This window comes from Coturnix japonica, chromosome 9 (assembly GCF_001577835.2).
Source record: "Coturnix japonica isolate 7356 chromosome 9, Coturnix japonica 2.1, whole genome shotgun sequence".
Classification (NCBI taxonomy): Eukaryota; Metazoa; Chordata; class Aves; order Galliformes; family Phasianidae; genus Coturnix; species Coturnix japonica.
In genome coordinates this window covers 7,486,940-7,514,831 of record NC_029524.1, presented here as the reverse complement: position 1 = coordinate 7,514,831, position 27,892 = coordinate 7,486,940, and the positions used below count along the sequence as shown (strand labels likewise).

Genomic DNA, 27,892 nt, shown 5'->3' with positions numbered 1-27,892 from the left:
CTGCCTAGATGTTTTCCTGAGGAACTTACTCTAAGGAAAATGGTTTAGCAGGGGTTGGGACCAGGTGATCTCCAGATGTCCCTTCCAACATCTCCGAGTCTGTGATTTCATATATGACAGACTTGGAAGAGAGATCTTCATAATACTGCCTATTCTCATGTTGCTGGCAAATTTGGCTCTGAAACCTAGTGGTAGGAGATCACCTTGTTGTTCTTCATGGCTAGTGCAGCCTCATTAACTGCCACTGATGTTAGTGTCCTGAAAGGCACAGTGGGGCAATACAGTCCATCTTTCTCGTGGTTTTGGGAAAGAGAGATTATAAAAGATTAAAAAAAAAAAAAAAAAAAAAAATGAAGAAAAGACACTGTCTCCCTCTCCTAAGTGCAGTGAGTTTAAATGTATTGTTGACAAGAGAGCAAAATACCTTTCTCTCTGTTCTGTTAATTCTCACTTGAGCCTTGGGAAGGCCTTTATGAAAACAAACGTCGTGAGTATGGGAAGGGGCTGGGGATGGGATGGGATTGTGCTGCAAATTAATGAAGATGTAGTGAGAGTTGGCGTCCTGCTGTATGTTCCTACCAGCTGCAAGTACCACTGTGACCTCTAATGACTATCCATGAGGCCAGAAAAGTGTTCTGTTAGGAGCACGTTCACACTTGCACTATTGAATAATTTTTCTTTAATTACTCTTTCCATATTGCCATCGTTTTATTCTTATGTCTCATTTTTCTTTCGTTATTACCATCAAAGACATCACCTCGAGTCTTAATTTCCCATTTGCTATTGATGTGTCATTCTACAAAATTAAATGAGGATTTATGATTGCTGTTTATCCTTGATCAGCTCAGATACTCCATATTAAGTGAATTATCATGATAAATTTGGCATGTTTCTGAAAACAGTTATATTCACTGTTAATAAGAACAATTCCAATCTATGGAGTCATGGATTTTGTGTGGGAGAAAAAACAGATTCTGATGGGCACCTCTTGGGAATATGTAAAATCTGAAAATCTTTGAAAATGCTAATTCTTCCATGCTATTACAAATGGCAACTTTTGCTAAGTTGGAGGCAATTTCTGTCAGTGAAATGCATTTACACTTAAAGTTTTCCACAGTGACGTAGAGAATTAAATCTCTACTGGATTGTGTTGACATAAATGGAATGAATTTGAGATGAATTTGAGATGGGATCATCTCTGTTCTGTGTTTGTACAGAACCTAGAATAATTGTTTCATGACTGGACTTCGTACCATACAAATAAGTGGGTACAGAAAAGAAAAGATGGCTTTGTTGATAGATTCAGAGTATGTTTCCGTGTACTGACTGAATCTTGGACACAACTTTGGTTTTTTGGCCTTTTTGTTCATTTCCAAATGTGCTAGGACAAAGTGCCTTGGATTTGATCCTGCCAGGTACTGAGCATATTTAGGACCTGCAGAACTTGCTCAATTCTGTACGCAGGTTTTTTTACTCTCATAATGAAACTGTTGCGCCTTAGACATTGGCAGCTTTGAGTTCTCCTAAATGGCAAACGTTTTGGAAGAGACATTGCTGTCTGCTTTCGCAACAGTCAGCTCTTTGGAAACATTCCTCTTGAATAATGTTAAAAGTGATTCCAGTTTCTGTAATTTAACTCATCTGTATCATCAGCACCAATAAACGAAACCACTACAGATTCCAAGCTCACCAAGACCTTGCCAAGAGCTGGCATTATACTCCGAGCCAAGTAACTCACTATAAACAACGAATATGGAGCTCAACAAGTGAGTACGCGCTTGTAGCACGTGTGCCTTGCTGGCACTTCAGGTGATGAGCTCTAAATCCTGCTGTTACCTTCTTAGTTACATCAATCTCAGTAGTTACCGGAATTGTGCTGTCCAATAAAAGCATACACCTCCTAAGAGGTTACACAGGTATGATCTATTAAAAAAACAGAGTATGGGAATTATTTCATCGTTAAGTTTTAAGAGCTGTGAAAGTATTAGGAAGCTAATGGTTATTGTGTTTTTTCTGCTTCTGTGGGCATACCATGCACACTAATGCATACCTTTAGAAGAATCATTTTTCTGTTGCTTGTGTAAACAAAAAATGTGACTGAAGGGAACTATGGATTTCTCAGGCTCTGTAGCATTTCCATAGGAGTCATTTGTGTTCTGTGCATTGACAGGAGCAGAAGGCCAAGCAAACAGTATAAGCAAATGGAACATTACCTGGCTCCAACAGCCAAGGATACGGTCATAAAAAGAGCTGTTCTTAATTGTAGAAACAGATATAGGAGCAGGCACGTTATCAAGAGTTCTGACTTCCTCTCCCAGGGTGTCCCAATGTCTTTCAGTGTGTTTGTGCTAGGAGAGGCTGTTGCAGTATACGAACCAAAATAAACCACTGTCCTTTTAGTTTCACATGCAAATTGATAGGTACGTGGCCTTGTTATAAGTTATTAGTAACATAGTTTGTGGGTAATAGCTCCTATTAGCATTTTTGCTTTCAAGCAAAAACTTTAAGTCAGATTCTCTCTGCATCTTTTTTCTCACATCCATAGTGGCACAGTGCTGTCTAATTGTAGTAGAGTATCAAGAGTAAATTTGGAGTTCTTTGTTCCTTCTTTTTGGGCATCTTAACTCTTGAATTAACTCTGTGACTTGACTGACATATTGCTGGAAGAATAAAGAGTAGAACACAGCGTTGCTTGTCTGTATCTGACAATGTAGATTCTTGTGAAGAATTGAAGTACTGGATAGCACCCAAATGTAAAATCTTGTGGTGGCTAAAAACTGAAGCGTTCTTAAAATTGGCTTCATCTGATGTGTTACAAGCAGAATTCTCAGCTGTAGGATGAAAAAGCTGAAAATTGTCTCATTCAGACAATAATTTAGAGAGATTGCAACCCCTCACCTTTATGTTCAATTCATCCTCTTTGATCAGGGCTTGATTATCTTTTCAAATCAGTTCTATATGAGGTTAGTACCATTGGTTTCACCCAGTGATTTACACTGGAGCAGCATCTGAATTCTCCTCTCTACCCTGCTCCTGCAGACAGGTTTTATCTGAGAAGCTTTTAGAGTGGCTCCTGCAGAGAGAACCTGCAGTGTGTAATTCACAGGGCTGAGGGGTTTCGTGGCTAGACCCAGCTTTCCCTGAGTACCTGTCATAAAGAGGCATTTTGGGAACAAGATACTGACTAGGCAGTCCCTTGGCTTGTCTCTCCACACAGCCCTGCCAAGCCAGCAGCTAACAGGGCAGTGTCAGCTCCTTACTCCAGACCACTCTCTGCCATTGCTGTGATGCTGCTTTCCCATATAGGGTTTTGCTTGCTTTCACTTAGGCTGGGACACCAGAACTATGTATTTGGGAATGTGGCACAGTTTGCACAGTTTTTGACTTGAACAAGGGGAGTGTGTTTTTTCAGAGTGCATCTCTGCAGCCAACAATGTAGTGGCAGCTTTGGGGACTAAGCAGAATTGCATCAAACTGCCTGGTATGGGTGATGGCAGGGATTCAGGGCCATGCAGAGCTCACTTGGATTTTGCCATCATAGATACTCCGTTAAAACCTATATTCGTTTGTGCTTTTTTTTCCATTCTGTGGACTTCTGTGTTGTCACAGCCACAATGTGATCTGTGCTCACATTAGCTAAGGTATATCTGGGTTTGCTCCTGTCCCTGGAAGACCTGTAGTTCCCCAGGCCACTGAAGCTCTAACCTGGAGATGTGGACCAGCAAGGTAGATGCTCTTATAAGCAAAACAGTACCCCATAGCTTTGGTTTGTTTGTGGATTACTGTCAAGAAAGCTGAATAAGAATTGTACTGCTGCTTAGATCCAATTTGTTCTATTCTGCAGTATTGCAATGCTTCATTTTGGTAAAGTAGTTCATTTCATGTTACTGTTCTGGGAAGATGGGCTTGTCCTGATGGCAGATGGTTCCAAGAGCACCTGGACTCCAAAGCCAGGCTTGGTCTGCCTGGCTTAAGCTGTTGAAAAAAATCTTGGATCTGAAGATATCCCCCCAAAGACTTGAAGATGAGGATATGAAGTTTTTTCAGCTCCAGTTTATTGCTATCAAATTTTATTTAAAAAAAAAAAAAAAATCAGAGGAAAAAGCCACTATGTACTATGTATATATTTCTAAGATTCTTTTCAAGCTGTGTGCTTCGACTATGGAATGCATCCCTTTTCTGAATGGTGCGCCTGCAATCCCACAATTCTGGCTAAGTTACCTCTCACTCTATGCAACAGGGCTCGTCTTGGTATGTTGGTATGCACATATGGTACATAGACAGTTGGTGAATTCTGAAAGAATGACCTTCAGGACTGACATTCTTCTATATTTTCATGTTTTTGTCATGCTATGGTAGGTTTTTCATTCCTCTTTCATCTCTGAGTAAAAAAAAAAAACACTCTGCAGTCTTCCAGACAGTGTCTCTCTCTCTCTATCAGACCATCTGTTCCCAGATTACAGATTTCTCTGCATGCGTACCAGGTAGCAGACGTGACTTCGCCCAATATCTACAGCAAAAAAGGCTTTCACACACTCTCTGCAATCTGTGAACATATGATCAGTCTAGGATAACATGTCGTGCCAAACACACACCAGAGAAATTTATATGCAGTAGCAGAATGAACCCTGAAATCAGGTACTTGGCAAACACAAACCTGGCATTTCCTCTGCGCGTTTCAAAAAGGAACTTCTGTGATTGCGAGGAAATTCTGTGTTCCTGACATGCATCTCTTGGGTATTACTTAAAGGGAAGATGGTGGTACCACTGTCCCATATCAAACCTTAATGTTTATGTGGGCACAGCATCTCAGTAATGAGTTTGCCAAGTGATGGAGTCACCAGAATCAGGACATGTTTTTCTTCTTTTCTTCCGTCTTCACTGGATTCTTTCTATTTTGTGAGTATGATATAGAGATAAGTATCTCTAAGAGTACCTATAAATACATAATATACATCTATCTAAGCCCTTTTATCTCCTTTCCTGTTTCACATCAGTCCTTAAAAGTCTACAGTTAGACAGAATATTCAGGTGTTTTTTTTGATTGGAGGGAGTTTCCTCTTATGCTGGCCTGAAGCCAGGGCTTCTCTCATTTTTCTTTAATGGTTGAAAAGCAAGAAGCCAGCTTAAAGTTGAGGGACAATGTGTGGATACCAAAACAGAAATAAGGCTGTGATCTGTGGGCCAAGGTGAGTCTTTAGTTCTGCTGCAAGGCACGTAGTGCAGTAGGTTCCATCAAAAATAGATAATGCATTTACTTTTGGATAAGTGATTGTTTGTGTTAAATATCTTGTATTCTCCAGTGATTTCTATGCAGATGAGTAGAAAAGCTTGTACAAATTAATACCCAAGAGAAAAGTATTACAGAGGTAGTAAAGGAATTTACCATACACTTTTAACTTTTTAGATGCCTTTTATAATATTATTCACTGCCACTGGGATTTCTGATGAGAAAAGGGATTGGTCACCTGCTACGCAGCACTATGAGTAAAGTAATTTGGGCACAGAAGTGGGAGAACTTCAGACTGTTGTGTTTGTATGTGCACCAATAACTTCAGTATATGACAAAAGGAAGTAATGTTCAAGGAGTCAATGCTTTATTACGTATTTTGAAGTGCAGACAACGTTTATCACCATATGATATGTGCGTAAGTTAACAGCAAACTCGTAGTTAAAATCTGACCTTGGTCTGATGTTCCTTGAGAGATGTTCACCACATTGTAACAGTTCATTTTGAGATCTTGTCTTGTTTACTGAGCACTCACATTCCATAAAGCCCAACAACTCCTGTGGGATCCTGAGCAGGATTGCATCTTACGGGACAGTAGTAGGAAACGTGTAGTAGGATAATTAGGTGGCCTGAATGACCTCATGTCTCCTCCTGCTGTTACTAATTTGAGTTGGTTAGTACAGCTAGGGCTTCACCGAGAAGGTAGAGAGGGGATTTCTGAGAGCTGTGTGCAGGGCTGATGTGGTGAGTGACCAATGAAGCTGAGCCTGGGACATAGGACAGCCCTTGTTCTCATTGGGGAGCACTGTGGAGTTACTTCCTCCACCTCGCTCTCTTGAAAACTAGGATCATTTTCCCAGAGAGTTCAGCATTATTCGTGCTTGAGCCCAGGGGAAAAATGCAAGATATAGAATGCAGGGCAGGAAAACTGGCTAACAGTGAAGGTGATTCTCTTGCACAGTCACAGCAGCAGACAGTCAGTAAGCACACAGATGTGCTCCAGTGTTTGAGTGTAAAATGTAATTATAGTCAGTATAAATGAAGAGATTTTGAGTGTAAACAATTTATTCATTGCTATTCTTTCCTAAAAGATTAGTTCCTAATTTGGAACCAATCTCACTTTACCCAAGGCCCCCAGCACTCCTCTGATTCTGGAGAAAGCAGAAGAAAAACCATTTCAGGTCTGGAATAGTAGCATCCTTTGTTAGAGAAATGGCTTTGTTCTGCAGATCAAAATGATGTAGGTGTGATTACCTCTGTGTGTGGAGATTTGTCTTCAGCATTAGGCAGATGGTGTTCAAATAAATGTTGACTCAGGCTTCTGCATTTTCTCTCAAATTCCTCACATCTTTATTGTTCAGTTTGTGCAAATGCTTCTGTAGCTTGGAAACAAATCATCATTTTAGTGCTCTTTTTTGTGTGTGTGTTTCTGTCACTGCTTCATCCACATCTTTCAGCTTTAATGTTACAATAGTATGTGGGAGGGTTAGTTACACTGATTAAAAATAACGAGAGAATGAATTAATCTAAAGGCCAGACACCTTCATTAAGCAAAGTAGGGAGAATAATATATATATAATTAGCAAGACTTCTGCTTACCGTATGCTCTATTGTAATATATTAGCCAACTAATTATTTTAAAATATTATTAATTGCCTTGTAATTGTTAGCGACTACTGTTAATAGCCAATTAAGGCTACTTTCAAAAGGAAGTTATTTCCTGATAATGATCAAATTTTAGACAATCACACAGTATTTACTCACGTTTGCTTTCATACTGTCTTTCTGTTTATTCCATTCTATAATATGTAATTCATTTTTTCCCCTCCATATAACAGAAAGGCAGATAGATGAATGCATGTTCTGTAAAAGATGTTTATATTGGAAGAAAATGAGGCAAAAAAATCATTTTTCTCCTTTTTGATACTTTGAGTATGCAGATATTCTCAGTAATGATTACAATGGACTGGAAGCCTATCTGCTCATTGCTCTGAGCATCGCTCTTTGCATTGTGCCTGTATTTCACAGCCATGGAGTATGACTGATATCAGCACAACATCTGACATTCCTAGTAGTCTGTTTTTCTATCTACTGTTCATGTTCAAAGAATAATAGCTACAGTTACCACATACCTGTTTCTTAAGCTCCTGCTCTCCAAATTCTGTTCTTCTGGTTTAATTTTACTCCTTTTACTTAAACTTTTGCATCCATTTTCTATTATTATTATGAATTAACGTATAGATTATTGAATATCTGGAGTGAGACTGGGGCTAGAAAAACTTCTTTGCTCTCTGGCAATAGAGAAGGGCATGCATAGTAACGCCCAATTGTGATCAAATGCTCTTTTAACTATGTTGCTGATAATTTACCTTTTCTTCTTTGTCAAGGCTCCATGTTTACAGAGTACTGTGGCAAAGAAATGAATTGCAACAGAAAAACAGGTTGTTTGGTCATTATTGCCCTTGCTGTTGTATTTGTTTTGAGCAGCAGGATGTAACCTCTGCCTGAAAAAAGAACGTGGGAAATCCTGCATTATCCCAGTCCTGCATGTGACAGACTGCGATCCTTGTTTAGGCTGTCCCCTCTGTAATTAATCTGGTTGAGATGCCCTTGGATCCTAAGGGGCGTATGGCTTACTGACCCTCTCTGGGCCCCTTAGAGCACTCTACTTTTCATTTTCGAGGGTAGTCACTCTCTCTCACAGCAAGCTGTCTCAGAGATCCTATGACTGGCAGATTCCTAGGGAGTAAATCAGATTTAGCAGAAACTCATAAGCAAATGGTATATCCATAGCCTGGTCTTGTCTTGACTGATATGGGCACAAGGGAAGCTGGAACTTGATGATCCTCGAGGTCTCCTCAAACCCAAGCCATTCAATGTTTCCACTTACAGTTAGGCTGGTTGTGATACTAGATACTATGAGATATATCTGCTGACCAATCAGCAGGTGACCATCTGGTCCAACTGGCTGAACCCCATGCCAAATAAAGCTCAATTTTAAAGTTTGCTCTAAGGATGAGACAGCTCTGCAGCACCGGGTAAACATGCTGCAAACACGTGTAACATCTGATAGACCTATGAGGAGACCCAGACCCTCAAATATCTCCGAATAAATTAATACTTTTTATTGAGCAGGAGGAAAAGCTGCATCAGCCAAATTACCTCATTTCACCTGAAGAAAGAGGAAATGTGTTTTGAAGGTGTGTCATGGAATAATTGTTTTGTAATTAAAACATTTGGCTGCAAAATTATTCAAAGAATGAGGATTTAGATGATCCAGAATTAAATTTCTCCCTTTCTTATTTTACTGCACATACAGGTGTGCTGTTGCTGTTTGTCTGTTTCCCCTCATGGTATGTTTTAAGAAGAATGAGATTTCTTTTAAACTGCTCTTTTAGAATCCAGAATGTCAACTGTCCATTGTACACTGTTCTGTTCTATTATGTTCCATTAGATCATTATATCACTCCGGAAGGGTTTTTTTCTTTTGTACCAGACAATGTGTAATCCATGTTTGTTACATTCCTCATTTTTAGTGGTTTAAAATAACGGCTGCAGAAGTATTGGTTATGTTTGACGTGCAAAGATCCATGGATAGAAACAGGAAAAGTTTATGAGAAGTGCTGACTTAAGTTGTAAAGCATTAATGGCAAATGAAAAAGGACACTGAATCCTAAAAATCACAATCAACAAATGAACTGATTGGAGTTGTTAAGTGTGATTGGTTGCATCTTGAAAATGGAGGTGAAAATATGTTTAAAGAAAACAAACAAAAAACACCTCAGTCAATTGAAGAAAAAAGTCTCCTAAAATAATTGAATTATACAAAAGAAAGAAAAGCTGTGTGACTCATCGTGCTCCAGCTGGAATCTCTCTGTCCTGAGGGAAAACACGTCTGCCTTGATACAAAATACATTATTAGAGGAGGTGTTCTTTAAGAAGAGACAGAGGGAACTACCATTAGGTTTTGACTGCCAGTGACATGTTAGTAAAATTACAGACTACTGAGAATTTTTATTTAAAAAAAAGAAAAATCTGCCACTTGAGACATCATAATTTTTTGGCTAACATCGGATTTATATTTTATTTTTTTTAGCTTTTAAGATCAGAAGAGATGACTGTAATCATCTGCTCCAACCCCATGAATAAAATGGGCTGCAGCAATTCACAGAATTCTTTAAGCCACAAGCTGCAATGTGGGTTTTGGAGAAGTGCCCAGTCTTGAAAAGCAGAGTATCTCAAAAACAAAAATAAAGTAACAGAAGAAGATGTCTTGACATCTGTATTTTAGGTGCCAAGGAAAGGCTGAAAGATCCTTACGAGGCCTCATCTATTGTTCTTTTGTTTGTTTGTTCATATAATTGTTTAAAAGAGCCGTTACTTCGCTTGGCAGCGTTTAAAGAAAAGTGCAGGAAATACGATAACCACCTTCAAGAGGATTTTTCTCCCCTGTGTAATATTACCTGAAGTAGTTGCCTCGGCCCTGACTTTTACCCCTTCTCTGAGATGTGCTCATTTCCTTTTCTTAACTTCAGGGACCCGCTGGAGAATTAATGTCAGGCACTGCAAACTTTAAAGAAACTGTAGTGAAAGTTGGAACTCCTGCATGCTTCACTATTGAGTTTAATTTGGAAATCGAGAATGGATTTACCTCATTTAAACATGTTGTTAAGGAAACCTAAATAGCATAGTGCTCCTACGGAATTGTAACAGAGGCTTACATGGAGATATGACTGAGGCTGGCACTGTAATTTTATGGGAGTCTCGAAATGGCTGAAAGGGTAAAGCTGTAAAAACAAACAGCAAACAACTCCTTCCACCTATGCCCAAATTCCTATGTGAGTAGAAGCACCCCTAACTGCAGTGTTGTTTGTCTTCTGATGGTATTTATTTGCCTGTTTTATTGTGTGTTTGTTTTCTGTTTTTTTTTCCATAGGAAGTTTAATTTGGATGTTAATCTGCTTTATGAGGATAAGTTGGGCCTGTAGCTGTTACGCTGCTTCACAGGAAAAATGTCCATGTATTATGAAGAGTAGTTGTCTTAAATGTATTTTCTGCATATTTCTGAGTAACAGGTAAGGATTCTTATAGCGTGTGACTCTATAATGGTCTGTCTCCTGTTTTCTAAGCTTCCAAACCTTAGTATGACATTTAGGGTTTCTTTTTCTCTTCTCTTTCCTTAATGCAGTCCACCAACTCAACCTCAACATGTGCCAGGAAACAGGTGTATTCGGTATACTAGTGAAAACACATTTCAAGGAAAGAAAATCCACATTCCCCAAACTATCTGCTTTCAATGAAAGCAGTGGTATATTACAGATATAGGATTGTGGGGACTGGAAAACATTTTTGTTCAGTTCCCATTGAGCTTCTGCCCACAGCTTAAAGCAAGTCCTCAGGTGAATATAGCTGATTTTCTCTGCTTTTTGCACATAGGATAACCCACTCAACATTGTTTCTACTCTTTAATACTCAAATGAATAATGACTCTGACCATCTTATCTTTACTGTTCTGAGATGATTTGCTCTTGATCTGCATTAAAATCAGTGGGACTTATTTCAAGGAACACTGATTCCTTTTAGAAAATATCATCAATGTGCCCAACATTTCCAGTTAATGAAACTCAGATTTCTATATGGTGCCTGCAGTTGATCATAGTCTTTCTTTATAAGTTGTACAGAGCACTTTGGACTAAAGTGAGAATAAATAGCACTTTAAAAGCAGGCAGCATCACTTCGCATGCCTGAAAAGTACATAAAGCAAAGCTAAGTAACTAGAGAAAGGCTGACCACCAGGCTTTCCACAGATCTGATCTACCTTAAAGAATTTCTAGTGTTTGTAGTTTCTCTGCAATACCTTCCTGATGAGCATGTTTCTGTGGTTTGCAAAGCATTGGTGGTGTTTTGTACGTGTAATTGCTTTGCTTTCCATGCATGGCAGAGACACATGGTGTGAGTGGCTAGAATGTAACTGTCATGAATAACAACAACCCCACTGAAAAAAAGAGATCCATCACTTCAACATTTATTTGTAGAATAAAAGGGAGAACAGTGACAGTGGCAGAAGATGATTATGTAGTTCCTTCATTTTTAACTTTTCATTTTAAGTTTTCTGAAGGGCTCTGTGGGTTACAACAGAACTGATACTTTTAGGATATTACAGATATCAGGCAAGTTAATCCTGATATAAACTGAAAGAACTGATTTCTAGACTTCACAGTGTGAGTCTGATATTCATTTGCACCGAGGCAAGAGTTCCCTCAGTACATCAGTCTTGTCTAGGTAGAAAGATATGTCTGCTTTTGATGTCTTGTCTCGCAACTCATTTAGTTGAATCACTAGAGAAAAAGAATTGTTTGTTGTAAGAATTTAGCATTTGCCATCCTTTAATTAAGAACTGACAGATCTCCCACCTACACATTTTGAAGTCACTCTAAAAGTCTTGTTTTGCTTTGAATTTCCAGGAAAGAAACGAGGGAATAAAATGATAATTCTATATGCTGTGCATTTATGAACATCAGCACACGAATACATAGGTCCTCCAGGCCACCCAACGTTAAGGGGAACCTTCCTGTAGAAGTGAAACAGTTTTGTTTCCTGTCTGTTATGGCCAGCTGTGAAAATGTTCCTAGGCATGACCCTGTTACTTTCATTCTCATGTATAATTACAGTCAAGTCAGTGAAAAGTTCATGTACAGAAGCAGTCATTTTTGTGGGTCAGGATTCAGGAACTGAATGCTGCATTTTTGCAGTGGGCTTCTAGAATAACTTGATAAGAAAAGTTAGAGCTTGCTGCAGACACTGTCCATCAAAATGTCATTATGCTGCTGAAGCTGAGTATTGAAGTTGGTTGTGTGCATTGCCGCTTCATCCCATGGCAGCTGTTGCTGTACTGAGAGGCTGAAAAGCCTGTCATGGGAATGAAAGCTAAACCTCTTCGTGGTTTAGCACCTAAAAAGATGGTGTATCTGTTTCCAAAGGTTTACCCTCTTCTCTTGACACTTTAGATTGTCTGAGTTTATTTGCAACGCGTGCTATTTGTTCTGTAAAACGCTATTCTATCAGGCTTTCAATCCTGTTACCAGGCATATAATGACAAATGATCTCCTTGGCATCTAGTGCCTTATTACGAATGTTTCTAGCAGTGAACAAAGCAAATAGGTTTCAAGTTAGCATCAAAGATGCATGATTCTGAAATACCAAACAGTTTCCTCGTGGTCCTGCTGATTCAATGGATTACACTTAACCCACGGAAAGATTAATACAGATATGATGTGACATCTTCTCTCTGACCACTACTAAAGCACAGTACTTTGTACTGTTATCCTGCCCCCATTTGTCAGCTATATCTAAGTGATTAGGCTACTGTAACATTTTTATTCTCTGCATGAAGTTCCCTCCTCAGCAATCTCTCCCTCCTAAAATGTACATTAATCATTAATTACAAAATCAATGGGAGAGATGGTCTGGACATATGCAATTGATCGCTTCCCTCTTCAGATTAGCATAACCTACCAATTCATTATGTGCAGTGAATAATATAGTTGCTACCACTGTGAAATAGGGCAGGTCACTTGCTGTAAATTCCTTAACAGAATGTTGTGTCATGTGTCTTTTTGTTCACCAAGTGTTTACTGTGTGCTTGGAGGGATCCGTCTTCTTTTCTGCTTTGCTTACAGCAAAGAAATGATCACAAATGTAGACAACTAAACACTCATATGTTGAAAGACAGAGGTTCCTTCTGAAAGCTGCAGTGATTAAATTGTGAGCTGCATAGCGCTGAGACTGCAGCTATGAGTAAGATATTTAAGATAGGATCAAAAATGTTGGTCTGATGATGTTTTTTGCATGAGAAAGACGATGGGAATTTAGGCCTTGATGTTCATACTTTCTTTTATTTTAGCATATTTAAACAGTGAAATTTCCCATATATTCTTTCATTCTACGCTATGCTAAGATTAGAATCTTGCCTATCTCTTTTCTCAAGGAAACAAGCTTTTCAAGCATGCTTTCCAAAATAGTTTCTGTGGTCTTTCAGTAGCAACCAATTAAAGCTTAATAACCAGATCAATTACAAAGGAGAAAGAACATTGCCTGTAAGAGTCAGGAAAGGAGCTGACATTAAGTAAACATTCCTTTCATAGGTGAAAGTGAAAGGAAGAATAACTTCTGCTTTTTTTTTTTTTTTTTTTTTTTTTTTTGCCTTTCCCCTCCCCCCCAAATATTTCTGTCTATTTAGTACCTCATTCCAGGAGTTTCGCTGAAATTAATTGGGCACCGGGGAATAGGAAAGTGGACAACAGGAATTAGGTTTACTCTTCTTGTCTTGCCTAAAAGATCTGAACTCTTTATACTGAATGAAATTTAATCACAAACTTCACATACTTATAACAGGAATCACTGGCATGAAGGATGATTTAGCTGCTTGGGAATGCATGCTTATATTTTCCATAAACATTAGTGGAGATTTTATTGGATTTTTGGGAAAGAAAAGTAAATAAGTAAATAAAAATCATTCCCAATTAATTCACTTCAAGAAGGCTATTCACCTGAGCAGGATTTGGGCCAGGCCCCACGTGATTCTTACTGACTTCAACTTACTTTGTTCTAGGATTTCTTAAAGTATGTCCTATCATGTCTAATGCAAGGTTACAAATCTGAGGGTGGTTTTTTTGTTTTTTAGACCTTGGTAAAGAAAATCACTGCAGCCTCTTGCTCTTCATATGGTATGTTCTGAGTCAGATATTTCTCTCCAGAAAACCTTGTGAAAGGATTCATTGGTAAAGATCCTATTGCAAAATCTTGGTCTACAGTAGTGGTGGTGTCTTTCAACACAAAAAATAAGTGCAAAGGGCATGTAAGCATTAAGTCTGTACTGATAGTGCTACCTCCCTGTCATATATTTTCACTTGTCAAATGTTATTACTTGTTTCAGCATGACTTTTCACTTTCCATGTTATGAGGTTTATCTATGTTTGTTATCTCTTCAGTCATCTGGTGGATTTTCTCTTTACTTTCCAGTAGCCAAAATTTCATGGCATCTCTGCCATCTTTGCCCAAACCCCTTTGTTTCACCTGAATTTTACCAGTCTCATAGTGTGTTCATCAAATGTTAGTAGCCATCTATCACCTTTTCTGTCTTAGCCAAACTTTATGCACAACTCTTTCATTATAACATATGGAAAAAGCAAAGACAGATGAACCATATCTGATTATTTCTGCATGAATAAGGTTTTCTTAGCTAAACAGAGAGCCTTTTTATGTGGGGAGAAAAAAACCCACCCCAAAACCTTGCAGATTATTGGCCCATGTAACTATATTTACGAAGTTATCTAAAAGTTCATTATTGACTGAGTTGTCTGTGTTGTAATGTTGCTGCATTTTATTATGTACAGATGTACTTGGGAGCCTTTGTAGAACACAGATTAATGAACCATTCTGATAAATGTTTGCAAAAGTTATAAACTCAAATGATCAGTCTGGTTGCATAACTACTTGGTCTTTTAATTTCAAAAAAGAGGAAGTTCCACTGGAGCGAATCTCTATTTGAAAGTTGTTGTTTTCTTTTTTTAAGCTTATAATTATCCTAGTAAGGTTTTAACAGTACTTTGGAGTCCTCCTAGTGCTACACATTGTGTGTTCCTAGGCTTTCAAAGTGTTTGGTTTTAAATTACAAACTTTATATATATTAATGAAAAATTCAACTCACTCCAGTCCTGTAACTTGTTTGCTGAGTTTCAGTCTGGAGCAAAATTTTTATGGTTGAGTTACAAACCTCTGAAAATATGGGTTTATAATGGAAACACTGACACCATTTTAGCTTTAGTGGCACTAGCAAAGCAGTATAATATATACTAAAAATAAAAACAAGATTAGAGATGACATTTAGGACATGAGGAAAAATAACTGCTCTGTTCCTTTCCACAGCCTGGTCTAGGAATCATCTCTAATCCTATTTTCCATTCCTATCATATTTTCAATTAGTCTATTTTAAAATTATTATTGACACCAATTAGTCACATTTCAAGTACCAACTCAAATTGTGTGTTCCCCAGCTACTGTCATGGTGATGGGGAAAGGGACAGTGAGACTGGGTGCTTTGTAATATTTCTGTATGAAAGATGGAGTCCTAAATCTTGCTGGATCCTGTCCCTACCAGCTGCAATGATAAATCCATTATAGCAAATCTTTCACTTGCACCAGAACAAGGAGCTGCAGGGTTGTGCTGACATACAAACCACTTTTTCTAATGGCAAACTAAATGTTCACAGTTGGAGTTATCCTGGAACCTCTGGAAGCTGTAACTGGGATATTCTATTACTCAAGAGCAACGATTTTCACCACCACTTCTGGAGTAAGTCATATCTTCCCCCACAATTTAGCCTTAAGCCAGGGAGTTTTAACTGAGTACTGAGTACTATGAAATAAAAATGTCACTGAACACAAAGAAATCATTTAGTATGTCTCTGTGGCCTTCACCACAATGTCTTGATGTCAACGTTATCGAGAAGATCACCCTACTGCTGTTCAGCCCCATCTGTGTTTGAATTTAGGACCTATCTTGGTATGGACATACTCCACTTGGTTTACCACTGTTGTGAAGAAAAGGTAACACCTAAATTGAGATTAGTGTGTCTAGCTAACCACTTACCGGACTCTTGCAGTAGCTGAGAAATTCTTCAGACTTCATGGTACCACTCTAGCAGAGCCAGCTTCCTTCTGCTGGAAAATGGGTGAGGTCCCTCATCCTTAACTCTATCGCTCTGAAGAAATACAGAGATCTTGGGTGCCTATAGCACAACTGCCAGGCTGCTGGAGATGGACATAGTGCGTGTCTTGTGATGAAGAAACAGAAGAGTTGATGTAAAGCATGCAACTGTGCCAAGGCTTGGTGGAAAGCAGACATTCACATACAGAGAGAGTCAGTGTTAGAAGTAACTAAGCTCTCAGTATAAGTTTTATAGTTTTCAGTGTTTAACTATACTTCTTTCTTTAGTCAACTTCCAACACACAACTATCTCCGTTCCCTATTTCTTGCATTCGTGTCTACTATGGTGCTACGGTATCGCTTTGCTAGGATCTTGCAAGTTCCATTCTTAGTGTGGGGTAAAAAAGGGACAATAAATAAATAAATGACTCTTGCAGAACAAATGCAACTGCAACTACTTCGTAGGATACTTCCAGGATATCAATAGGAAATAAATATCCATGGGAAGATCAGACAGAATAGAATAAATCTATTCTGTCTATATGACTAGAATGGATAATGTAGAAAGTAGTACTATATACTGCATTTCAAATGTACTTACCAATTCTTACTGCTGTAATAATAGCAGACAAAACTACAGGTAGCTATTGCTTGTTATCCAACAAGCATATGCTTTCTAAGTCATCAGTAGGGGCAAATTAATTGCTGAAGCATTTGTGGAAGATGCTTTGTTCCAGTACTGTGAAAGCTGATATTAATGTAGAGATAAATGTAACCTAGTCTGTTCCATAGGTGATAATATATATTCTGTTTGTATAAACAGTGTCTTCTTGGCAGATAACCTGCAGCCAACAGATTTAGCTACTAAATGGTCATGGAAATATGATTTGAATTGCTCTCCGTACTGCTGGTAAGTGGCCAAGAAAACAATTCATATCTAATATAATCAATGGATTTAGTTTCTCTGGAAAAGAAATAGGAAGACTTGTTGATTTGTGTAGATATTTCAGACTTTAATGTTCAGAAAAAGAGATGAATAACAGTTACTCTCTAATAATACATCTTATAGCCTATTTTGGCTTCCACAGAAAACCTGGAATATGAATGATTTGATAAAGTTGCTAATTTTTCAATGAGATTTTGACTTCAGAATGTGCACAATGCCTTATTCAACTTCACTGCGTAGTTTATAGATATAGGAAAATGCCTTTCTTCCATTCTTAGGAAATATAAATGCTCTTTTTTAAAATGTTCTTTCTAGTGGCTACGTTTCTCACTGAACAGTATTTGCCGCACAAGCCAAATGCATGATATAGTCATTTGAAAATAGTAGCGTGATATTAGTTTAGTTTAGTTGCTTTAGTTACTGAAGCTGCTGGGGCAGGCTGGTAACCACGGTACTTGTTCATGGGCAACAACTGGAAGACAGAATGTTCTTCCAAAACATGCTCTTGGTCATACAGAGTTGCAAATGTGAGATGTGAAGAATGGTTGGAACTAAGGTCTATGTTGGGAAGGCAGAACCCTCCTTTTCAGGACTTGATTGTGCCAATGGCTGCACACGGTGTGCTGAATTATTCCAGGAGACATGCTGAACCTACCTGACAGGTCAGGATGCTACATCACATCAGTCATCATCTTTCACTTGTGACAGTCTCCAGTCACACCCCTGACCTGCAGGGACAGAACAGGAGTTTTTGAGAAAACAATTTCTAGACAGAGAAGCCAAAAGGAACTCTGTTAAAACTGTTCAAGGCAGTGAGAGGGCAATTCATAGTAATTTCATTGGGCTCAGACACAATGTGATCCAACGTCACTCTGGTTTAAATGCTTATGTGTTTCTACAACAAAGAACCGTTTAAATTAAACAGAGGTTTTTTATTTATTATTTTATTTCAACTTCTGTTAGAGTTCACAGGTAATCCTATCCCAGCTAACTTGAGATGATTACTGTGGAATACTGTTGGGCAGGTGGGAGGAATGTGAAGCAAAAATTACAGCTGCTGGCCATAGATCTGCAGCTTTCAAGATCTCACCATCCAAGTCTTTCATCTTCTCAGAACCAGAGAAATCACCTCTATGTGCTCCAGAACAGGTAAATAACCTTGGAAATACTGTAGCAGCAGGTTGTGTTAAATCAGTGCTAGGGCTTCAAGCTTTTTTGCTGTTCTGCTGTTCTGTATCGTCAGAGGCAGCAGGAAATTAACAGTAAAGACAATGTGCTAGGGAAAAGACATGGCAAAGATTGCCTAGTTTCAGCACTAGCTCTGATTTTCCAACAAACTTAAACTAACATTCTTTGTACTAACCTTTTACTAATAAGAAGCTTCTTGAAATCACTGCGATGTTGTGCTAAGGTTACAGTAACACTAAAAAGAATCCAGAAACTATCACTATATTTATTCCCAAAGTTGGTAGACTTGCTGGCTGGAGTTGTGGACTGTGCAGACTTGCATTGGCTGATGGTCTGTTTTTACGTTAGACTCACGTTGGCCAATTCACCTCCTTGACAAATTTTTACTTCAGTCATCTTAGGAAGCAGCACTACTGGGAAGTGGCAGGAATCCTTCTGCAAGAGATGTCAGCAGGACACTGCTGAGAATACATCTGCATTAATAATTGTCGTATTGCTTTCCTCTGGTCCTTTCGGATCCTTAAAGCTGACCATCAGCTAATACATTCCTAAGTTACCTTGATTCAAGTGGAAGCTCCTGAGAGACAGGAGTCAGATCCTTGATGTTTTGCCTCTCTCACTTTCTGTGCCTGAGACATTCTCTGCTTCACCCTGGAACAGATACTTGAATCACAGTTTCACAGATGCCAGGGAGTGCCTTAGCCAGCACAAACAGGTTGGCAGCATTTCTTTATCTGGGTCAGTGACTCTTTAGCAATTCAGATCAGGTTAAAACACCCTTTACAGGAAAAGAGCCTGTCTGTCAATCCAGGACACATAACCAGGTGCTTGGGGCACTCAGCTGGGAAGGAAGCTCTTGCTCTGACTGAAAAGAATCAACTGATTATTCTGAAGTCCTATCCCACCTCATCTGACATGAGACTCCATAAGATAGGGCCATGGGAAAACAAATACTTAAGGACTAAAGCCTAAAGCCCCTTTCCATTCATTTTATCTCACTTCTTAGACCTTTCTTTTGATACCATTGTCTAGAAATCTAAATCTTTGCACAAATTCTTGGGGAAAGCTGTCTTTAGAAAGGACAGGTAACAAGCTGTGTACTATGATGCTGACCTCAAGTATGTTTTGGTAGAGGTTGCTGATTGGCTTTCTCACATTCCCTCTGTGCAGCTCATTGCAAAAGGAAGGGTTTCCTCTTTGGTATTAGTAAAAGACCTCTCTGATTTGCAAGTTAAACAAGTCAAAAATAATATTTAAACAAGCTTGATACGTTCTGCCAGACACAAATGTACAACTATGTTTGGATTTTGCAGTATATTGATGAGAAACAAGTTATAGCTTTACACCTTTAACTCTCAGAGTGAAACTGATTTACTGCTATTGTATATTCAAAATGTTGCCTAAGAAAGACACTGTGACTCATGTGGCTCCTGGGCCATGCCAGACCCTATAGTCTGGTCTTAGTTTCTCTTTGAACATCTGTTAGGAAAAATCAGTGACTTTTATTCATTTTTAAAGTGTATTAATAATAGTAATACTATACTGTAGCGAAGGTTATTTTGCATAACTTTTAAATATTCAATGAAGATTCAATATATTTTGTTAATAAAGACATTTTCACGGTAACAATTAGCAGGTTTTTAGTGTCTGCTGTGGCAGCTGCAACAGCGGCTAGGGGCTGACTTGTCACATTTTCGAATGTAGAAGGGAGCATGTAGAACTGCCACCTTGGTTGGGGTTAGTCTCAGGCTGTTGGCTGAATAGCTGAGAGCTCAGCTGTGCCAAGTAGATGAGCGGTGTGACTGTCTCCATGCTAATGGGGCTGCAGGAATTTGCACAGGGGAAGCAGGGCACGGATGAGAGTAGCGGAATAAATCAAAGTGTGAGAGCAATTGCAGTCAAATGTCGCACCCAAGCAGTCAGTGACTTGACATGCTGTTTGGAAATAGGTTGGATTACCTGTCAGCGTGGCATTTTCCTTTGGTTGCTAGAGAATAATGTTATCTGAGGATAAAACCTAAGGAGCACAGATGGCTGCTACACAGGCTTGATCCTCTAAACTCTTATCGCAGCTAATTATTCCATTGACGTAAATGGAACCACTCTTTTGAATACGATCTGTGATATTCTCTAATTCTTCTGCTATTGAAGTAGAGTTCTTTTTTGCATTCTGTGGGTAAATGTCTGTGCACTTTAAAAAAAAAAAAAAGTAACGTTATTTGGGGGACAAACTGTGTTTTGTGCCTGACAGTCACTGGGACTGAAGTCCTTGGTTAAGACTGAAGGGATTTAAATATTTCTTAGAAACTTTACCTCTGAACCTTCTAAACAAAGAGGTACATATTCTGATTTTACTTATTTTCTTTGTCAATGCAATCACAAGCTCAGAGTCCTCTGCCTGACCAGCATTTAATGCTTCCCTTTATTTTTTATCCAGTCATTGAAGACTTTCAGAGCAAGAGCAGATTTTACCTTGTAAATGAGAGTAACACACAAAAAACTGATTAAAATTTAGAATAAAAAATTATTTCTTCTTATCTATTCCAAATTAGTTTATGTATTGTAGTAATGGTCACTTCTTCTTCCTTGAAATATCGACTGTGTGTGAACTGTCTTTATGGATGCTACTTCTGTTGTCAGGCAAGCCTCTGTTCTGAGAAAAAAAACAGAGGAGCACACAGTTTGAGGTGTTTTCCTTACCTTCACTACAGAAACAGCCCATCTGACATCAGGAACGTGGCAATCAAAATAAGTTGACTTTGAAAACCTTGCAGCCGAGGTATGACTTGCATGTGTAAATTTATAATGTTGTTGCCTTGCTACCTCACTCTGTAATTTTGGCATGGCAGCTTCTTCTTGCCCAGTTCCTCTTTCACACCAGCTCTTCCTCCTGGAGGTGATGTCATTACCTAGCTCTCTCTTTGCCTTTCTTTTCCTCCTCCTCCTCTTCCTCTTTCTGATGGCTCCATGCTTCCCTGTGGCTTTTCCTCCTCCTTCATCATCTTGTCCATGCCTTCAATGGTCTTTAGCATAGGAATACTGGGAATGCCGGGAAAACAATGCTGTAAAATGAACTCTCACTATGTACACTGGTTTCCAACTCTTTCTTTTAACACGCATATGGTGTTAATTTAAACTGTCCAACACATTAGTGGGAGGGAAGTCACACCCAGAGGATTATTAAAACATTTTATCTGGCAGATGCCACCATATTTATTGATATGAAATCTCCCTTCCTCCACATAAGCCACTGAAACCTCCCTCTGAGAAGTTCTTTGGAATTAGTCATTGCTCTGTTAAAATATTTTGCTAAGCTTCACTAAGTTCTGCTGTTGCTGGAGTCTGCATTCTTTTTTCAGGAAAAGTTATCGCTAAGGTCAATAGGATTTTAAAATAATGAATGACTTGTTTATTGTATTTGGCTGGTTGAACACATATATAATTGCTGAAGGTTACAGATATAAATGTATACACACTTATACGTGTGCTTATGTATGTTTGATTTTGAACTCCAAAAATCTCTATTTTATATAAAATATTCCTAAAGAGAATACTTAAATTCAATTAATACTGACACTTCAAAATACTATAAAGCAGGGCCAAAGTAAAGTATTTCTTGAATTAGCTTTCAGGTATTCTGGAAGTGTGCAAGAATGTCAAGCCAAAACTGGAAAGCATTTATACAAAATTACAGGAGATATCTGAAGAAAAATCATCAAAGTTTCCTTATTTGTCTTTCAAAAATATTCTTTAGAATTGGGTGTCCTACAGTTGTAATCAAACAGCCGAAGCCAATACAAATACAAAGCAAAGAGGGTCAAAGACAATTTAAAAAACATCCCTCTGGAAGGGTAGAAGTGTTCTGTTTGGTTTTAGTTTCACAGAGGAAACTGCATTCAATTCAGTCAAACACTGTGTTTTCAAAAATTCTGTGGTTCTGGCTCACTTCCACAAAAGAGGAAAAACTTCAAAGTTAAGTATCAAGCCTCCAATATTTGGTCACAACATGACACAGTTGGGTAAAATTAAGGATGGTAACTTGTTGTAATAGAAGTGGGGAGGGGATGATCTCTGACCCTGGATTTTCTTTATTTGCTGATCGAATCAGAACAAATTCAGAATGTAGATGAATTGGTTTTGCAGTTGTCTCTGCTTTTTCTTTCAGAAGCAGGTAAGAAAAAGCCTTCTAGGAAACCTGCACACCTCTGTTGGTAACTAAACTTTTGCTGATAATTTTATGCCTCCCAGGTAGGTACAAGACTTTACTGCTCTTTCCTGGTGACCTATGTGGTGTCTTTTGTTTCTGCAGGTTCTTATGAGCAGCCTTTTTTTCAGCTGGCTGGCATGGGACCACGGCCATCGTACCCAGTGACATGCAGTACAGAGGTATGTTGTCCGTCCTGTAATGAGCTTGGAAAATGAGAAACAGTGAGGAAACATCTTTCTTTAATAACCCTGTTGATAGAGCTTGGGGAAGTGGGCAAGTTTTAGGCTTAGAGCCAGCAAGATTTAGTGCAATTTTCTGTAGCAAGGCAAGTCAATAGATATGCAGAAAAGAACTTTTGGGGAGAGGAAAAATCACACATATTGCTATATCTTATAGGTTAAAAATTTTCCATTGCCATCTGTTCTTTAAAGGGAAAACTGGATTTTGTGAGAATATATTTTTTTCCAGAAAAAAAGTATCTGCTTTCTGTAGAAAATCAGGACTATTCATCAGAAAGCCAAACACCTGCAAGCCAAATATTTCTGGCTGAAAGTACCGATGTGGAGTGCTGCTGCTGCACCTCTTGGGAGGATGGCAGTTTGGTGCTTCATTTCCATGCTCTTTGTTACCAGACTCACAAGTGCCACATCTCTGTTGCTTCACAGGACTGCGTTTGAGTAGGAATAAGAGTTCATGTGGCCAAATGGCTGAAGCATGTGGCAGCAATGCTGCTGTGAAGCAGAATCTGGATGTGAGCTGACTTCTCCCTCTTCTTCACATTCAAGACTTAAGGCCCAAGCACAGGCAGGCTGGTGCAGCGTGGACGCTTGGGCAGCTGGGACTCCAGGATCAGGTGAAGTAAGATTCTCATTCCAGTGCAGCACCACAGGAAGCAGAGATGCCCTGAAGCATCTAACCCTACCATGTACACAGTTAGATAAGTATTTCTGGGTGGGAGTTATCATATGGAACCTCTTTTATTTTACCATTATAAGAAGAATTTCCTTGAGCTTCTCCAATTAAAGACAAATTAATAAGCTCTCATAGTATTTGGAAAGCAATGGGCCTGGCTGCTCTGTTGAAACTCCAAGAAGTGTACTGGGTTACCTAGAGATGGAGCTCTGTAAAGAATGAAATTTTGGTCAGTTGCTCTAATTATTATATATATAGTTTTTTGAGAATTGTATTTTGGGTTTGGTCAAATCTAGATTTAAAAAACAAAACTATTGGCAAAACAAGAAATAATTATCATCAGGAAAAGTATCTTTTTTGTTCAACCCAAAATATTTAGTTCAGCTTCAAAGAACAGCTTCATTTTTGGTCTTGGGCCACTTCACACATTTTAAAGCTTTTTTTTCCTTTTTAAAGTTAGGCCAAATTTAAACTGGACAGCTAAAAGTCTTTGTTTTGAAACTGAAGTGTTTTGGCAGTTCTAGAATGAAACGCTCCATTTTGAAAACACTAAAATGAAGTGTTTTGACATTTCATTTTTCTTTCTCTGCATTGTTTCATCTGGATCTATTTGTTAAATTCCATTCAAATTCAGAAGGAGTCCCAGTGCCTCTGAAATGCCTCTGTGTGGTATATTTATTATTTGTCAGAAAGCAGTGAGTCATTAAACTCTGCATCAGTTCGACATTAAATAACAGGAGAGGATGCTTAATAGGGAATTGATTGTATACAGCTACATTTCTCCCTCCTAATTACTGCTGTAAGGGTGAGCACCCAGCAGTGTGGAGCCACTGCAGCCAAGGACACAGCTTTCACCCATCTGGCAGAAGAGGTGGAGGTCAGTCCCCAGATCCTTCAGCTGGTGCTGTTTTCTCCTCTCCTTCAAGTAGGTCAGTCTTCTTCCTCCCTGAGTGTTAATGTAAACTGTATGCCTTGCTCTAGTGTTTCTGTTGCTGTAAGCTAGAATGAACAGACAAAAAGAATGAAAAACTTAGTTTTTTTAGTTTTGTGGTTACTGTTTTTGAATATTCAAAAATGCTGAGATTACCTCATAAGAATAGCTGTAAATTATGGTGAAATTATAGTTTGAGAAGTGGAGATTGATAAAGATTGAGGAGCAGCCCTGCAAACTTCCTTGGTGCTGCTTACATTGAGTAACCAGAATATGACTCCTGGAGGGAAGGGGCAGAAGGAGGACAATAAGTGTGCTAAGTGATGCTAGATACACCTGGGCAGTACTGAAGTTTCTCAGACATAAGGCAGGATCTCCATGTACTTCTTCCTCCTGTCTGGAAAGATATGGTCTAGGAGGTTCGATGTGGAAATTCATGTGTATTCAGTCTAGGAGGAAACTTGAGGAGTACTCATTCTGTAGAGACGCTTGAGGAAGCTTTCAAGGAAGAATCTGTGATAAATGTTAGTATATGAAGTTATTGCACTTCTGATTTACTGCCTTTCTTCTGTCTTTTCTCATTAATGAAGATTGAAGTTGGGTATAGTCCAACTTGTTTAAATATTTCTAAAAGCTATTTACCTGCATTGTAAGTAAGCAGCTGGCATACCAACAGTTTTCTTTTTTCGGGCTGCTCAACTTCACCGGGGCTATTCACAGCTTGCACTTTACTAAGGTCGTTGGTATCACTGTTACACTTTTTCAGTATTATATGAGGATCGAGTTCCAGTAGTTAACAAGTCAAAAAATATTCATGGGGGTGGGATAAGAACTAGGTAGATGAGTGCATTCCACACGTCCACTTTATTTCTGGAATTACTGCTCTCATCCATGTGAGAAATAATTGTGATAAAAGATAGGCCTGACCTGCAGTACCCCCAAATCCCAAAGAAATGCTTTTGCAGGCTGCACTCTAAATGTTCCACTCCACTTTGGCCAAAGCACGATGAGATCTCAACTGCTGGCTACTGCTCAATGTCTGGACGCTAAGTAGTCTCTGGGCCAGAAGTTGCATTACTGTAATTCGGAATAGTTCCCATAAAATCAGTTTCTCAACATCTATTTTCTTGAAATTCAAAGACAGATTTGGCGCATCACATGGACTGAGTTTGACTGAAAGCTGGGGGCTGTAATCTGCTCTGAGTTATGGTGAAGTAGAGGAGAATTAACTCCTTTGGTTTGAATTGGCTTCAGACCTCGGGTCTCATACTGACATAACTGTGCTGACCTCAGTGGAATTGATCCTAATTTATGCGACTGTAACTGAGATTGCAATGTGCATTGTTTAAATTCTGTTGAGTGCGTCTTCTTCCAGGATGGAAACTATTTGCAAACTATACAAGCTCTTTCCTAAGATTGAGGCTTGTCATATCTGAGATTTTTGGTGGGGCAAGGGTGTGGGGATAAGGGTATAAAGCACACTTTGTGTTTAGTGCTACCTTGTCTACTTTGAATCCCTCAGCCTCCTGCAAAATTATCACTGCCTCCTTAGGAGACTACAGCACCCCTGTCCTCTCATCCTAATATAAAGAATGTTCCAGCTTTGCAATCACCCTAGAGGAGGCAGGGGAACACCTTTAGGAAATTAAAGTAAGTGCCAACATGTGGTGGATATACTCAGGTTTTTTTCATATATGGGCTTTCATGCTTTGATTTTTTTATTTTTATTTTTTTTGCAGCTTCTGTTTTTCCCAATGTTACACATTATGTTTCTGAAGCATATGATGAATGGGATGCTGTGCAGCTGTAAGATCACACGTCTCAAATGGTTTACTTGGCTCTCCCATACTGAACTGACTGCTGGAGTTGCAGCAATCTGACAAGGGGAATAGTTGCTGTACTCTCAGAGCACTTTAAGTCTTAAATATGACATAAAGGAGCCTTCACCTTGCAAGAATAATACACACACACATATATACACACATGCATATGTATGTATATATGTATATACACAAAGATGAAAAGGAATTCTGTCTTCCTTTTCTTGCATTGGAAATACAGTTTTTCAGGCTGACTTCTTCCCCTGTTAGCAATGAAATTTGGCCAGGAATCCCAGCACGCCACAAGAAATCAAGCTGTGACCACGTTAAGCGTGACTGGCAGGGCAAAGTTATACCATGTAACACTATGCTGTAGAGACCTGTTACAGAGTTAGAGGCTGGGAGGTGTGAGGCTGGGTCAGATAACCTTATTGCAAATGAAGCACAAAGCAAAGCTCAAAGCTGCTTTGGTTGTTTACTCTTTCAAGAGGCATATAGTGAGAACAACTTATTTTGAAAGCGTGTTTTGGAAACTTCAGCTGCAGGGCTTGTAAGTTGCCTTCCAGAATCAAGCTGTGTACCTATGGCGTACTCCTACTTATTTTACACTGTTTTGAAAAGATTTTCCAATACCTCCTGTACAAAATAACTGCTGAACTCAGGCTGTCAAAGGCAGAGATGTTCAGCTGCAGTGAACTAAAGCACTGCATCAACCAGCCAGTAACACAGCAGGGATGGTGGATCTTTCCTGTGAGGAGTCTTCTCAGCAAGAAGTTAGGCATTCTCTTAAAAGGAAAAGAAAGAAGCAGGTGAATTCTTTACCAGTGATTTGAAATACTGATATAAATCTATTGATCTGTATATATTTTAAATTTCTTTATTATGAGACATTCTTATTTGTCTTTCATAATTTTAAATTTAGCGTACTCCTTAGATTTAGCTGCCTAAGAGGATCTGCCAATTTAATGTGCCTCGGTGTTTCAAGATAGGGTAAGCAATAGCCTGGTATTAAAATAGACACAAGACACAGAACATAAATCAGCTTCCAGAGTCACACTGAAGCAGTATACAAACTTTCATGTCTGAAGTAAGTGGCATATTAGAAGGGTGCACTGCTCCTTTCTTCAGTGTAAACTGGAAAGGAAAGGAACTTTTCAAGACAACCAGAACTGGGACTGTAAGAGGTCTTGGGTGTCCCATCCCCAGTGGTAAACATTTTGTAAAGAAGCTCATTCACCTACAGCAGCTTTGCCGTGGTCCGCATCTTCATGTGACATCACTTGTGATTTATGTCACTGTAAGGAGAGGCAACCTAATTCTCACACCCCACATGCAGCTGGAAAGTATTTCAAATTTTTGGAAGACATTACTGAAGCCAATGAAAAGATGATCTTTTGACATTACCAAGTCTTTGTTCACACATGTTGGGAAAGGAATAAGGACAATTAGGATTTAAGTGCTTAAAAGGTGAGTACTGCAGCCTTGCTTCAGTAATACAATCCACAGCCCATACTGGGCACATGTATCAGATCATTATCAGCAGCACACTGAGCAGGGAAGTGCTTTGATTTAGCATACATGTCAGGGAGCTGTGTATTTCCTCAGCAGGACAGACTGTCTCTTTCTCAGTTGCAGAGCACCCTGGGATTACTCAATGCGGACCCTTGCAAGCACTTCTAGGTGAGCAGGAGTTTGGAGCACTTTCTGTATCCTAAAAAGCTTATGATACTGTGAGTATAAGTGGTCGTTTAAGGCCTAAGCTGGGGCAGTCCTGACATGATATATCTACCTCATTTCTAATTGATGCCAGCCCAGCCTGTACTTAAACCTCAGTAAAGGAGTACCATAGCTTCCCAAAAGGCAAGATGAGCCTATGATGGCTCTTAGCATTAGAAAACTTTTCCTAACATCCAGTATGAGTTCTTCTTGCTGACAATTATTTTACTATCA

General features: G+C 39.0%; 2 long non-coding RNA genes across 7 annotated transcripts in view; one reads left to right on the top strand and one right to left on the bottom strand.

The window, feature by feature from the left end:
• Positions 1 to 25,972, top strand: part of LOC107318060 — a 161,027-nt gene extending 135,055 nt beyond the window's left edge. The window contains exons 5-13 of one of the 2 annotated variants that reach the window (XR_004308350.1): positions 10,167 to 10,305; positions 15,502 to 15,584; positions 16,762 to 16,848; positions 17,848 to 18,033; positions 20,784 to 20,851; positions 22,382 to 22,458; positions 22,945 to 24,120; positions 25,645 to 25,772; positions 25,862 to 25,972. This is a non-coding gene — a long non-coding RNA (uncharacterized LOC107318060). Of the gene's footprint in view, positions 1 to 10,166; positions 10,306 to 15,501; positions 15,585 to 16,761; positions 16,849 to 17,847; positions 18,034 to 20,783; positions 20,852 to 22,381; positions 22,459 to 22,944; positions 25,773 to 25,861 lie in introns of both variants that reach the window. The other variant, XR_004308349.1, reaches the window with a different exon arrangement.
• The window catches only part of LOC107318059, an 86,497-nt gene continuing 68,903 nt past the window's right edge, over positions 10,299 to 27,892 (bottom strand). For 3 of the 5 annotated variants that reach the window (XR_004308344.1, XR_004308348.1, XR_004308347.1), the window contains 2 exons: positions 15,882 to 26,727; positions 10,299 to 11,568 (listed from right to left, as the gene is read on the bottom strand). This is a non-coding gene — a long non-coding RNA (uncharacterized LOC107318059). The remainder of the gene's footprint in view (positions 11,569 to 15,881; positions 26,728 to 27,892) is intronic. The other 2 variants (XR_004308345.1, XR_004308346.1) reach the window with 2 other exon arrangements.